The sequence below is a fragment of the Bubalus bubalis genome, chromosome 9 (assembly GCF_019923935.1).
Source record: "Bubalus bubalis isolate 160015118507 breed Murrah chromosome 9, NDDB_SH_1, whole genome shotgun sequence".
Taxonomy (NCBI): domain Eukaryota; kingdom Metazoa; phylum Chordata; class Mammalia; order Artiodactyla; family Bovidae; genus Bubalus; species Bubalus bubalis.
This window is the reverse complement of record NC_059165.1, coordinates 72,554,402-72,566,079: the sequence shown is the minus strand read 5'-3', so window position 1 is coordinate 72,566,079 and position 11,678 is coordinate 72,554,402. Positions and strand designations below refer to the sequence as shown.

At 47.4% G+C, this 11,678-nt stretch overlaps 1 long non-coding RNA gene across 1 annotated transcript; it reads left to right on the top strand.

Annotated features, from left to right (window-relative positions):
• The first annotated feature begins 9,988 nt into the window (after window positions 1–9,988).
• Window positions 9,989–11,172, top strand: LOC123335244. Its single transcript, XR_006553649.1, has 2 exons — window positions 9,989–10,107; window positions 10,969–11,172. It is a non-coding gene; the product is annotated as an uncharacterized LOC123335244 (long non-coding RNA).
• Window positions 11,173–11,678: the final 506 nt, after the last annotated feature.

The following is an 11,678-nucleotide window of genomic DNA, read 5'->3' as shown; positions in this document are numbered from 1 at the left end:
TTAAAGAGGTCGTGACAGGCAGGGATGCTTCCAAGAAATAGTAAAAAAGAAAGCCCTTCCCTCACAACAGCCCCTGTCCGATGAGCTGTTCCAACCCCTAACCAGGCCTTCTGATGGGCACCCAATATTGTCAAATAGGAAAAACAACTCCCTCTCACCATCTGTCCACCTAATGACCTGACCTACTCTGCCTTGTGTCAAGCCCACATTACAGACAGGGCAGACACAGCCCTGCTCTAGCACTCCCAAGCTTGCTGTTCTCCACAAATGCTGCTTCTATCCATCCAGGAGCTTCAAAACTGGGAAGAAATCTTAAAAGTTCTGTGAAAAGGTCAACTCTGTAGTGCAATGACCCCATTGGCCACTAGGGGGAGAAAGCTCCTTTTTTTGCTGGACAAAGAAGACCAGTCTCAGGACCTTTCAGTTCAGTTCAGTTCAGTTTAGTTCAGTCCAGTCGCTCAGTCGTGTCCGACTCTTTGCGACCCCATGAATCGCAGCACGCCAGGCCTCCCTGTCCATCACCAACTCCCAGAGTCCACTCAAACTCACGTCCATCGAGTCAGTGATGCCATCCAGCCATCTCATCCTCTGTTGTCCCCTTCTCCTCCTGCCCCCAATCCCTCCCAGCATCAGAGTCTTTTTCAGTGAGTCAACTCTTCGCATGAGGCGGCCAAAGTACTATTTGATTTAATGCCAGAGAGAACAGAATGACTTTTCCTGAGCCCCTGTATTTGATATTTCATTTAGCCCTCAAAACAATTTGAAAAGTTTCATTTTAACGGGAGAAATACAGAGGCAAACTCTTGCAAAGCTTACACAACTAAGACATAGTGTGCAGAGATATGACCCCCACGATCCCAAGTTTTAGCACACCTTACCAGGTATCCCTTGGGGGATAACTCTGAGGGCTCTAATTTAGTCACTTGCCTGGGAGTCACCTGATGTCTAGCCTGCTCATCAGCCTTTTTTTAAAACTCTTCACTTGCTTGATGTCTCTGCTCCGTTCTTTAGACCCTGTGGTTCTGAGAGACTGACCCCGCCCACTCCCGGGTTCCAGGGGTGAACCTGTGATCTAAACATGGGCAATCAGAATCATAAGTCTGGAGCTGTTAGTAGCCATCTTTGCCAATATATAAGGATAGTCTGCCTGATAATTAAGCCAACATAGGGTTTCCCTGGTGGCTCAGATGGTAAAGCATCTGCAATTCGGGAGACCCAGGTTCAATCCCTGGGTCAGGAAGATCCCCTGGAGAAGGAAATGGCAATGCACTCCAGTACTCTTGCCTGAAAAATTCCATGGAGGGAGGAGCCTGGTAGGCTACAGTCCATGGGGTCTCAAAGAGTCAGACATGACTGAGCAACTTCGCTTTCAGAGGAAAACAGAGCTGAGAGAGAAGAAGAGACTGATTTCTAATGAGCACCTGGATCCATCCATGCCTGAAGCTAATACTCTCAGGACTTTTTAGTTCTGAATCAATACATTCCTTTTCCCTTAAGTCAGTTTAAGTTGACTTTCTATCACTTCAACCAAGAGTGCCCCCTAATACATTTCTACTCATCCTGAGAAGATCACTGACCCTCAAGGCTAAGTTGCCTGCCTTTCTTTGCTCCCAGATGCCCTGTGCCTCCTCTAGTATTACTATTAATATTCTCTGTTATGGTCAACTTCCCTGGTGGCTCAGACAGTAAAGAAACTGCCTGCAATGCTCGGAGACCCATGCTCAATCCCTGGATCGGGAAGATTCTGTGGAAAAGAGAATTACGACCCACTCCAGTATACTTGCCTGGAGAATCCCATGGCCAGAGGAGCCTGACAGGCTACAGTCCATGGGGTGGCAAAGAGTTGGACACGACTGAGCGACTAACACTTTCATTTAAACTAGAAACTCTTTGAGGTCAGGAACTGGACCTTATGCATTACCCTGAGTCCCCAGTGCTTAGCATAGGACTGTGATTATCTTAATAACTGCTTTGTGATGAGCAAATTAATGGGTAAGTGAATATGGGCTCGTAGGGACCATTGCTGGAATTTTACACGAAGACTTCTTGAAGGAGCAGAGCCTCTAGTGATTATCAAGGTCAAAGGAACCAGGTTGCTGGGTGGGAAGAGAGTGAAAGGACATAGAAGTTATGGGGTGTAGTAGATTGTTTCAATAATGGCCTCTCAGGATTTTTTGGCCTCCTGGGTCTGAGTCCTTTTGCAAAGTGAATTTGTCACTCTAGGCATCAAGATGCATGCGTGCATGCTAAGCTGCTTCAGTTGTGTCCAACTCTGCGAGTCAATGGACTGTCGCCCACCAGGCTTCTCTGTCTATGGGATTCTCCAGGCAAAAATACTGAGTGGGTTGCCATGTCTTCCTCTAGGGGATCTTCCTGACCCAGGGATTGAACTTGAGTCTCTTACATCTCCTGCATTCGCAGGCAGGTTCTTTACCATTAGTGCTACCTGGAAAACCCAGGCATCAAGATAGGAAGTCCATTTCACAATCCCTTGAATCTAGACTGACCCGGAGACTTGCTTTGCTCAGAGAATGTAGGAATGTGACATTGTGCAACTTTCAAGGCTAGGGCATAGGCCCTGAAGCTTCCACTCCCACCATGTTGAAAAGAAGTCTGGACTAGACCACATGGAGACAGAAGCCAGTAGCCAATTTCACACGCATGAAGGAGAACATCTTCGACTTCAATAGAATCACAAGGAATAATAATAATGTTTTAAATCACTATGTTTGGGGATGATTCATTGCACAGTAAAGGATCACAGAATCACCAAGTACAGTATCTATCCCTTGTTTTGGCTTCCTTGTATCTATTTACCGTTCTTCCTATGATAAGATTTTCCTGGAAAAGCCCCACCCTCAGCTCCTGTGGTCTGGGTGGGTCTGACTCTACCCTCCTGGATTCTGCTAGAAGCTTTGGGAAGGTCTTGAGCCCAGAGTTGTTGGTGACCTTCTTTGTTACTTCTTGGGGAGCATCTGCTGGAGAAAGGAGCCCTTGGGAAGAAAACAGGAAAGAGAATGAATCCTGATCCAGCTGTTCCTGGAGACTGTCTGCCCCTGAACTTTAAAACACAAAGGCCAATCAATTCACTATTTTGTATAAACCAGTTCAGGTCAGTCACTCAGTCGTGTCCGACTCTCTGTGACCCCATGGACTGCAGCACGCCAGGCTTCCCTCTCCATCACCAACTCCCAGAGCTTATGCAAACTCATTCATCAAGTTGGTGATGCCATCCAACCATCTCATCCTCTGTCCTCCCCTTCTCCTCCCACCTTCAATCTCAATAAGCTGATTAGAGTTGGGAAATCTGTTACTTGCACCTGAGGGCCAGGAAGTTGGCCAGGAGCTGAGCAGTTTCTGGCAGAGGGCTGTTAGTGTAGGAGAGAGCTCCCTGGAGCGTATTGGACAGTGAACTTATTTTTCCGCAGGGCCTCCTGTATGCCAGGATCCTGGAATGAGACACAATCTCTGTCCCAGAGGACCCAATGGGTACAAGTTACTCATTACAGTTGTGATAAAGTGCTGGGAAGGAAAACGACTGCAGCTAAAGCGTAGAACTGGGGGACTGAGCCCAGGCTGGGGGAGGGGCAGGAAGGGCCCCCCTGAGGAAGCGAGCTTCAAACTAAGACTGGGAGGTTGGATAGGAACTAGGCTGGGGTGATGGGTAACAGGTGCAGGGGAGGGGGAGGGGATATTCCAGGCAGAGGGAACAGTGTGTGCCAAGGCCTCGAGGCAAGCATATGCTTGTCATCTGGAAGGAGGGAGACTATGTCACCATGTAAGGGGAGAGACTAGCAGGGCCAAGTTCCTCGGGGTGAGTCAAGATTTTCAGCAGAAAGCAGCAGAAATAAATTCCAGCTAGTTCAAATTCAAGAAACTACCAAGAGTGCTAAAGAGCTGGGCTTGAGGTATATAACCCCTCTCACATCACAGAACGGGCGCAGAAAGGACACGGCTCTCCCTGCCTACGCTAAGCTCTGGACGCTGCTGCCTTTGCCAGCAGCCCAGCCCGTCCTGACGCTGTGCCCAGGACCCACAGCCCCCACCAGAGAAAACTGCTCCTGGGCCTCCCCAGCCCAACTTATGGGCATCACTGGCTCTCTGGAGGAGATGGTGTGAACTGGAAGAGCCTGGGCCTTAGCTGGAAGAGAAATCTGGAGAGCAGCTAACATTTTTGGCAGAAAATGGGGGCATTTCCCAAACCTTAGAAAAGGGTTCAGACAACAAACACCAGAGTAGGATCTGGTCTTATAGTGGTTTTATTATAATCTTATAGTGATCTTATATAGCCATGCATGTTTTAAACTATTCCTCTCTTCAGGAATTCAAGTTTTAATTTCCTCTCCCCCACCCTACTCCCTCGGAGAAGGCAATGGCACCCCACTCCAGTACTCTTGCCTGGAGAATCCCATGGATGGAGGAGCCTGGTGGGCTGCAGTCCATCGGGTCGCTAAGAGTCGGACACGACTGTGAGACTTAACTTTCACTTTTCACTTTCACACATTGGAGAAGGAAATGGCAACCCACTCCAGTGTTCTTGCCAGGAGAATCCCAGGGACGGGGATGCCTGGTGGGCTGCCGTCTCTGGGGTCGCACAGAGTCAGGCACGACTGATACGACTTAGCAGCAGCAGCAGCAACCCCACTCCCTACCTTGAGTGGCCTCTACTGAGTGATTCAGTTCTGACAACTAAAATAATGTAGAAATGACCGAGTATGACTCTCGAGTAAATCATAAAAGACATGCAGTCAGTCTTTCTTGGATCACCAGCTATGAAGGAAACCAGCTAACATGTCCTGAGGACACTCAAGCAGCCCTGTGGAAAGGCTTGTGTGGAGAGAAGTGAAGGGCTCCTGTCAACAGCCAGCCAAATGTTTGTTATTTTAAGCCATTAGGTTTGGGAGTAATTTGTTATACAGTCATAGATAACTAATACAGGTCTTTATTCTAAAAGCAATGGGAAGCCACTGAATGGTTTTAAACAAATGGAAGCAGAGACATGATGAATTTGCTGACATGTGAACAAATGAACAGTATGGTCCAAGAGCCAACGGAGGGTGGTGAGGACACAAAGGAGGGAGGAATAATTTCTCCTGGGGAAGATATCTATTAAGAGGCTTTCGTATAAAGAGTTTGGGGGAAAACAAAAGTCAAATTAACTTAAGAAAAAAAGTATTTGGCTTATATAAATGGAAGGTTCGAAGAGGTAATGGCTGCAGGCATGGCTGGATCCAAGCACGCTCCATCTCTTGGCCCTCTTGTTTCCTGTGTTGGCTTCACTAACAGGCAAATTTACTCAAGCAGCTCTAGACTTCCATATTCATACCTCAGAAACCTCTGAGAGTGTTAGCTTCCCATTAGTTCCAATAAAAGGCCGAGCCAGCCTCTCACTGGCCCAGCTAGAGCCGTATGCTCATCCCTAGCCTGGTCATAGTAGGCTGAAGATGGAATATCTTCATTGTCCGGGTGAAGGGACACATGCCCACCACAGGACCAGGGAGAGGTGTTGGCCCTACCCAAACCTCGAATGAATTCAGAGTAAGAGAGGGCCAGGACCTCAGAGAAGAGGTCCTGTTTCCACAGAGAGGGAAAGGATTTAAATGTCCAGATCGGGGTGGTCAGGAAGGGTCTCAGAGAAGATGGAATGCTTGAGAGGAATCCAGAAACCCAAATGGCAGGCATCTGGTGGGATAACTGGAGGGAGAGAGGGAAGGAGGGACACGAAGGAAAGATAATCCCAACAAGAAGAACAGCAAGTACAAAGGCATCAGATGTGAAAAATCAAGTCTGTTCAGGAGAGAGTTCAGTGCAGCTGGAAATCAGAGAGGGGAAATTGGACAGGAGAGAGCAGTAGACACCAGTCTTGAAGGGTCCTGAGTGCTAGGCTAAAGAGCTGGGGATACCAGTGGGTGGTGGGGAGAGAGTAGTTGAAGCTGAGGAGTGACTGGGTTAGGTTTGTGTTTTAAACAAGTCACTGCTGGGCCGATGAGACTAGTGATACAGACTGTATCACCATTAGGCATTTGCCCAATGCTCAGCCACCCCTTCTTTTTAATGGATCCAGGTTTTGTTAGGGAAGACAATGTGTCCACCAGAATTAATATATGTACTTCCCAGCCTCCTTTGCAGCTAGGCATGGCCATGTGTCACAGTTTGGTCAAAGAAATAAAATCAGAAGTTGCTGGGTATAGATTCAACTCTTTGTGGCTTCTTCTTTCTTCCTGCCTGAACACAGATGTGATGGCAGGAGTTGAAGCTACCATTTTGCAACCATGAGGTAAAAGTCTAGTGCCCAGAAGAGACTACAATCCTGATGACTTCAAGATGACCTTCACCTACCTCCAGACTTGGGGCTAAGGGAGGCCTGAGTCTGGCAAACCACAAAAGCCCCCAGACACCTCTGGTCCTAATATGCCAAGACACAGGCTAACAGTATCTGAGACCAGGCATGAGGGGACCAAGAATGCTGCTGAGACTCTGGGAGGTAGCAGGATTGACCCAGAGGGACCCTCATATCCCTTGTAGTCCATTCTTATCCATCATTCTTGATTCAGGAGGCCTCCCTGAGAACTCTCCCAGACTACAAACATCAGCACCAGGCTCCCCGCCTCTGCTACCAAGGTCCTGGGCAGCCTGTAATTCCTGGCTTTGTTGTCCCCAGAGTAGAAACTGGATGTAGATGTGCCCAATGGGTGGCTTATGAGGAGATATGAGGACTGGAGGAGAGAAGACCCTCATAGTCCCTCCCTTCTGGCCTCAGGAGTATATTTCCCACACCTTGGACCAGGTCCTACCTAGGCCCATAGTTGTATCAGTATTGGCTATTCTTTCCTGAACATGAGCTGTGTGCATCATATTTTAGACACATCATTATCACATTGCGCCCTCACAGAAGAGTTGTTGTTCCCATTTTAAGGAAAATGACACTGAAGCTTAACTTAAGTGACTTATCTAAGGTCACCAAGCTTTCAGCATTCAAATAACTTATCTGTCTGACTCTAACACCCAGCCTTTCACCACTCAGTAGCTGTCACTGTCACCTCCATTTTGCAAGCCAAGCCAGACCTCCCCAGAGCCTATGGGAGAAACCAGAAGAGAAAAGGTTTGGGAAAAAATGGTAAAGTGATACTAATTGTCAATTCTGAGTAGCAACTGTTAATCTATTACCCTGGGTACTTTTGCCATCTTCTAAAACTTCTTCAAAACGAAAATTGTTTTAAAAGAAAAACCAAAGGAAAGAAGAGCAGAAAGCACAAGACTGGGTCAGAGGATGGGGCCAGGCCTGTGCTGGAGTGGGGCCTGGGCAGGGGCTTACGGCAGCCCTTCTGCACAAGAGCCCCAGTGTTCCCCGGGCCCGGCTGCCATCCAAGAACAACATGGTCGGCACCAGGCAATGTCTACCCCCTCCCCCTAACTCTGCTCCCAGGCAGGTGGGGGGTGGGGCCTGGCCTCAGGAGTCCCTCTTGGCCCAGCCTTGCAATCCAGGATCCCAGAGCCTGCCAACCCCTGCCTTGGGCCTGGCACTTCATAGGTACCCCATCAATCCTGGCCAAATGGGCAGAGACAGCAATGCCCAGCCCCAGCTCCCATACATACTCACCTTAGGTGAATCACCTCTTTTCCAGGCCACAGAGAGAGAGAGAGGCAGACAGAAAGTGGGCTGATGTATTAGCACCAGCCATCCCAGCTCTGTAGACAGTCACCCTGAGCTCTCCCTCCCCTTTTTGGCCCAAGAGAGTAGGGTTCACGGCTCACTTCCATTCAAGTTCACTTGCTATGTGACTTTGGACAAGTCATTCTGTCTGCCTGAGTGCCTGCTCTGTCACCACCAAAAGGGAGCTAAGGACTCCTCCCCCATTTGGCTGGAGGGAAGGATCAAAGGATATAATGGATGGATAATACCTTACCTAGCACATGGCATACAGTGGGAACTCAGTCAACATGAGGAATTCTTCTTGACTTCCTGTTCTGGTGAAACCCATTCTCTTAACTCATTCAATTCCTCCAACACCCCTAGGAAAAGGAAGTAGGGTGAACCTATTCTGGGGCTAAAGAAATTGAGGCTGAGACAACTAAAGACAAAATCACAGGATGGCAGGCTCCTGAGCCCGTTAGGAGTGTGGGGTGTGTGTGTGTGTGTGTGTGTGTGTGTGTGTGTGTGTGTGTGTCCATGCATGTTTGACCATCTTTGAGAACGGTTGCAGATGTGACTGGTGAAAGATTGTTAGCAACAGAGCAAGACCGTGAAGGGAAGACAGGCTTGGGTGCCTCTCCCAGACTCCCCCTGCATGTCTCCTTCTGTGCTCTGTTTACTTATCTATCTTTCCCTATTACTGTGTCAGCAGCTTTAACCCCAGGACTTAGAACAGTATATGCTACATAATGAACCTTCCATACATGCTTGGTGAATGAGTGAATGAATGAGAGACCTTGTGAGAGAGTCAAACTCTGCACAGGCTCAGTGTGAGAAGCTGTGCGTGTGGGAGGAGGGCTGGACACACGTGTGCCGATGCAGGGAGTAGGGGCAGGGTTGTTAGGCTGAAGGACTTGGGCATCTCAGGGGACAGGGAGGTTGCACAACCTGGACTGTGAAAGCCTTATTCTGCTTTTGGCTCAGGTAAACCGGGAAAGTGCCTGGAAGTTGAATGAAAGCTATGTGGGGTCCAGCTCCTGCTGGCAGCTCACCCCACTCCCCCCACCAACCACATTCACGGAGGAGCCAGCAGAGGACCAGCAGTGGGGAGCTGAATCCGGGAGGTCTGAGGCCCTCTCTGGGCAGGAGGCTCTCATTTGCTTGGCTTCCCCAGTGCCCGGAACCTCATCTTTCCAGGGTGCTCCACAAGGAAGGACCCTCATGGGGGAATCAGGACAAACAGTTTTTAAAAGCTAACCAACTGTTTTCTGGGAACTCTGCTCAATGTTCTGTAATAATCTGAATGGAAAAAGAATTTGGAAAAAAAAGACACATGTACACATATAGCTGAATCACTTTGCTATACACCTGAAACTAACACAACATTGTTAATCAACTGTGTTCCAACATAAAATATTTTTTTAAAAAAGATAACCAACTATTTTCTGATTTATCTTTGGGAAGAGACCCTTTTGTTTGAGAGGGAAAAGGGAAAAATCACTTTGATGGCCTTTTAGGACTTCCCTGGTGGCTCAGATGGTAAAACGTCTGCCTACGGTGCAGGAGACCTGGGTTCGATTCCTGGGTCGGGAAGATCCCCTGGAGAAGGAAACGGCAACCCACTCCAGTACTCTTGCCTGGAAAATCCCATGGACAGAGGAGCCTGGTAGGCTACAGTTCATGAGGTCACAAAGAGTCGGATATGACTGAACCACTTCAGTTTCTTTCACTTTAGTTATGCAAAGGAAAAGCCTCTAGTTCTTTGGGAGTCTGGGTGGAGAAAGCTGGACTCCTCTGCATAACAAAGGGAAAGGAAGCTACTTCTCAAGGGCAGGGTCTCCACCAGCCTGGGGGCTGACTGGGAGGCAGGACCGAGACTCCACTGCAGGGTATCCTTTCTCCTGCAGAAATCTTAAAAGGAGCACAGGGCTTGGACTTAAGGTGAAGATTGGATAGAAATCAAAGGTCAGCAGACCTATGACACCATATTTTCAAGAGAAGTGCTCCCAGTTGAGGCAGACCTGAGCCGGAAGGGACATGGTGGAGCTATTCAGAGTCCACCTGTTGTGTACCAGGCAACTGAGATATAATGGTATGGCCTTTGGGCCGTTCCTGCCTTCTGTTTACAGAATTAGCTGTTATATTTTTTGAACATGTGGTGAGGGAATAACAAGTCCTAAATAATCACAGCTTACATGATAAAGCTAGTGCTATATGTCAGGCAGAATTCTGAAGGCTTGGGTTCAGCAGTAAAGAATTTGCCCACAATGCAGGAGATGCAGGAGACACAGGTTCGATCCCTGAGCCGGGAAGATCCCCTGGAGGAGGGCGTGGTAATCCACTCCAATATCCCCTTGGACAGGGTAACCTGGCGGGCTGTGGTCACAAAGAGTCAGACTCGACTGAGGAGCAGCAGCACCAGCATTCTGAAGACTTACACATAATATGTCTACTTATTTTTCCTTCTTATCGAGGTATAGTTGCTATACAATCATTCTAAGTTACAGGCATACAAGATGATTCTTAATTTTTAAAGTTTGTACTCCATTTATAGTTATTGTGAAATATTGACTATACTCCCTCTGTGGTACAATATATCCTTGTTATACATATTAGTTTAGACTTCTTAATCCCCTCTGTTTTGCCCCTCCCCACTTCCCTCTCCCCACAGGTAACCACTAGTTTGTCTTCTTTATCTGTGAGTCTGTTTCATTTTGTTATATTCATTAGGTTGTTTTACCTTTTAGATTCCACATATAAGTAATATCATACATTATTTGTCTTTTTCTCTCTGACTAATTTCACTTAGCATAATGCCCTCCAAGTCCATTCATGTTGTTGCAAAAGGCAAAGTTTTATCCTTTTTCTGGCTGAGTAGTATTCCATTATATATATATAATATCTTCTTCATTCATTTATCTGTTGATGGATACTTAGGTCGCTTCCATATCTTGGCAACTGTAAATAATGCTGCTATGAACATTGGGGTGCATGTATTTTTTCAAATTAATGTTTTCATTTTTTTCCATATATACTCAGGAATGGAATTGCTGGGTCACATGGTGGTTCTTTTTTTCATTTTTTGAGAAACCACCATACTGTTTTCCACAGGGACCCCACGAATTTATATTCCCACTGTTGTGTGTGAGAAGAACATGTCTACTTTTTGCAACCACTTCTTGAGAATGATACTGTCATACCTGGTTTACTGATGAGAAAATGTAGACACAGGGATGGCGTAACTTGACAAGGCCATGTGTCATGGTGCTAAATTTGAGTTCTGCAGTCTGTGCTCTAAATCACTTCGCTACCTGCTTCTTTTCCCATGCTTACAGGAGAAAAGACATGGAAGAACCTGGCAAGTTCAGAGGGCTTCTCTGGGAACGTGAGCTGAGATGTAAAGTATACGCCTTCCAATAGGAGGCATGGTTTGATCTCTGGATCAGGAAGATACACTGGAAAAGGAAATGTCAACCCACTCCAGTATTCTTACCCCGCAATGATTTTAGAGCCTAAGAAAGTAAAGTCTGTCATTGTTTCCATTGTTTCCCCATCTATATGCCATGAAGTGATGGGACCAGATACTGTGATCTGCGTTTTATGAATGTTGAGTTTTAAGCCAAGTTTGCGACTTAATGACTAAAAACAACAGCAAATCAGACCTAGAGCAGAAAGATTGTTTCAGGAAGCGGTACCATTTGTGCAAGGTCCAGAGGTAGGGTGGGAGCAGGGAAGAAGTAAGGAAGGCTTCCTCTGGAGATGTGGGCGGGGCCAGGTCAGGCCAATGATCTCTACAGGAAGCTATTGGAACGTTTTAAAGAGATGTTTGTGGTTGATTCCCTGGTGGCGGAGAAGGCAATGGCACCTCACTCCAGTACTCTTGCCTGGAAAATCCCATGGATGGAGGCTGCGGTCCATGGGGTCGCTACGAGTCCGATACGACTGAGCGACTTCACTCACTTTTCACTTTCATGCATTGGAAAAGGAAATGGCAACCCACTCCAAGTGCTCCTGCCTGGAGAATCCCAGGGATGGGAGAGCCTGG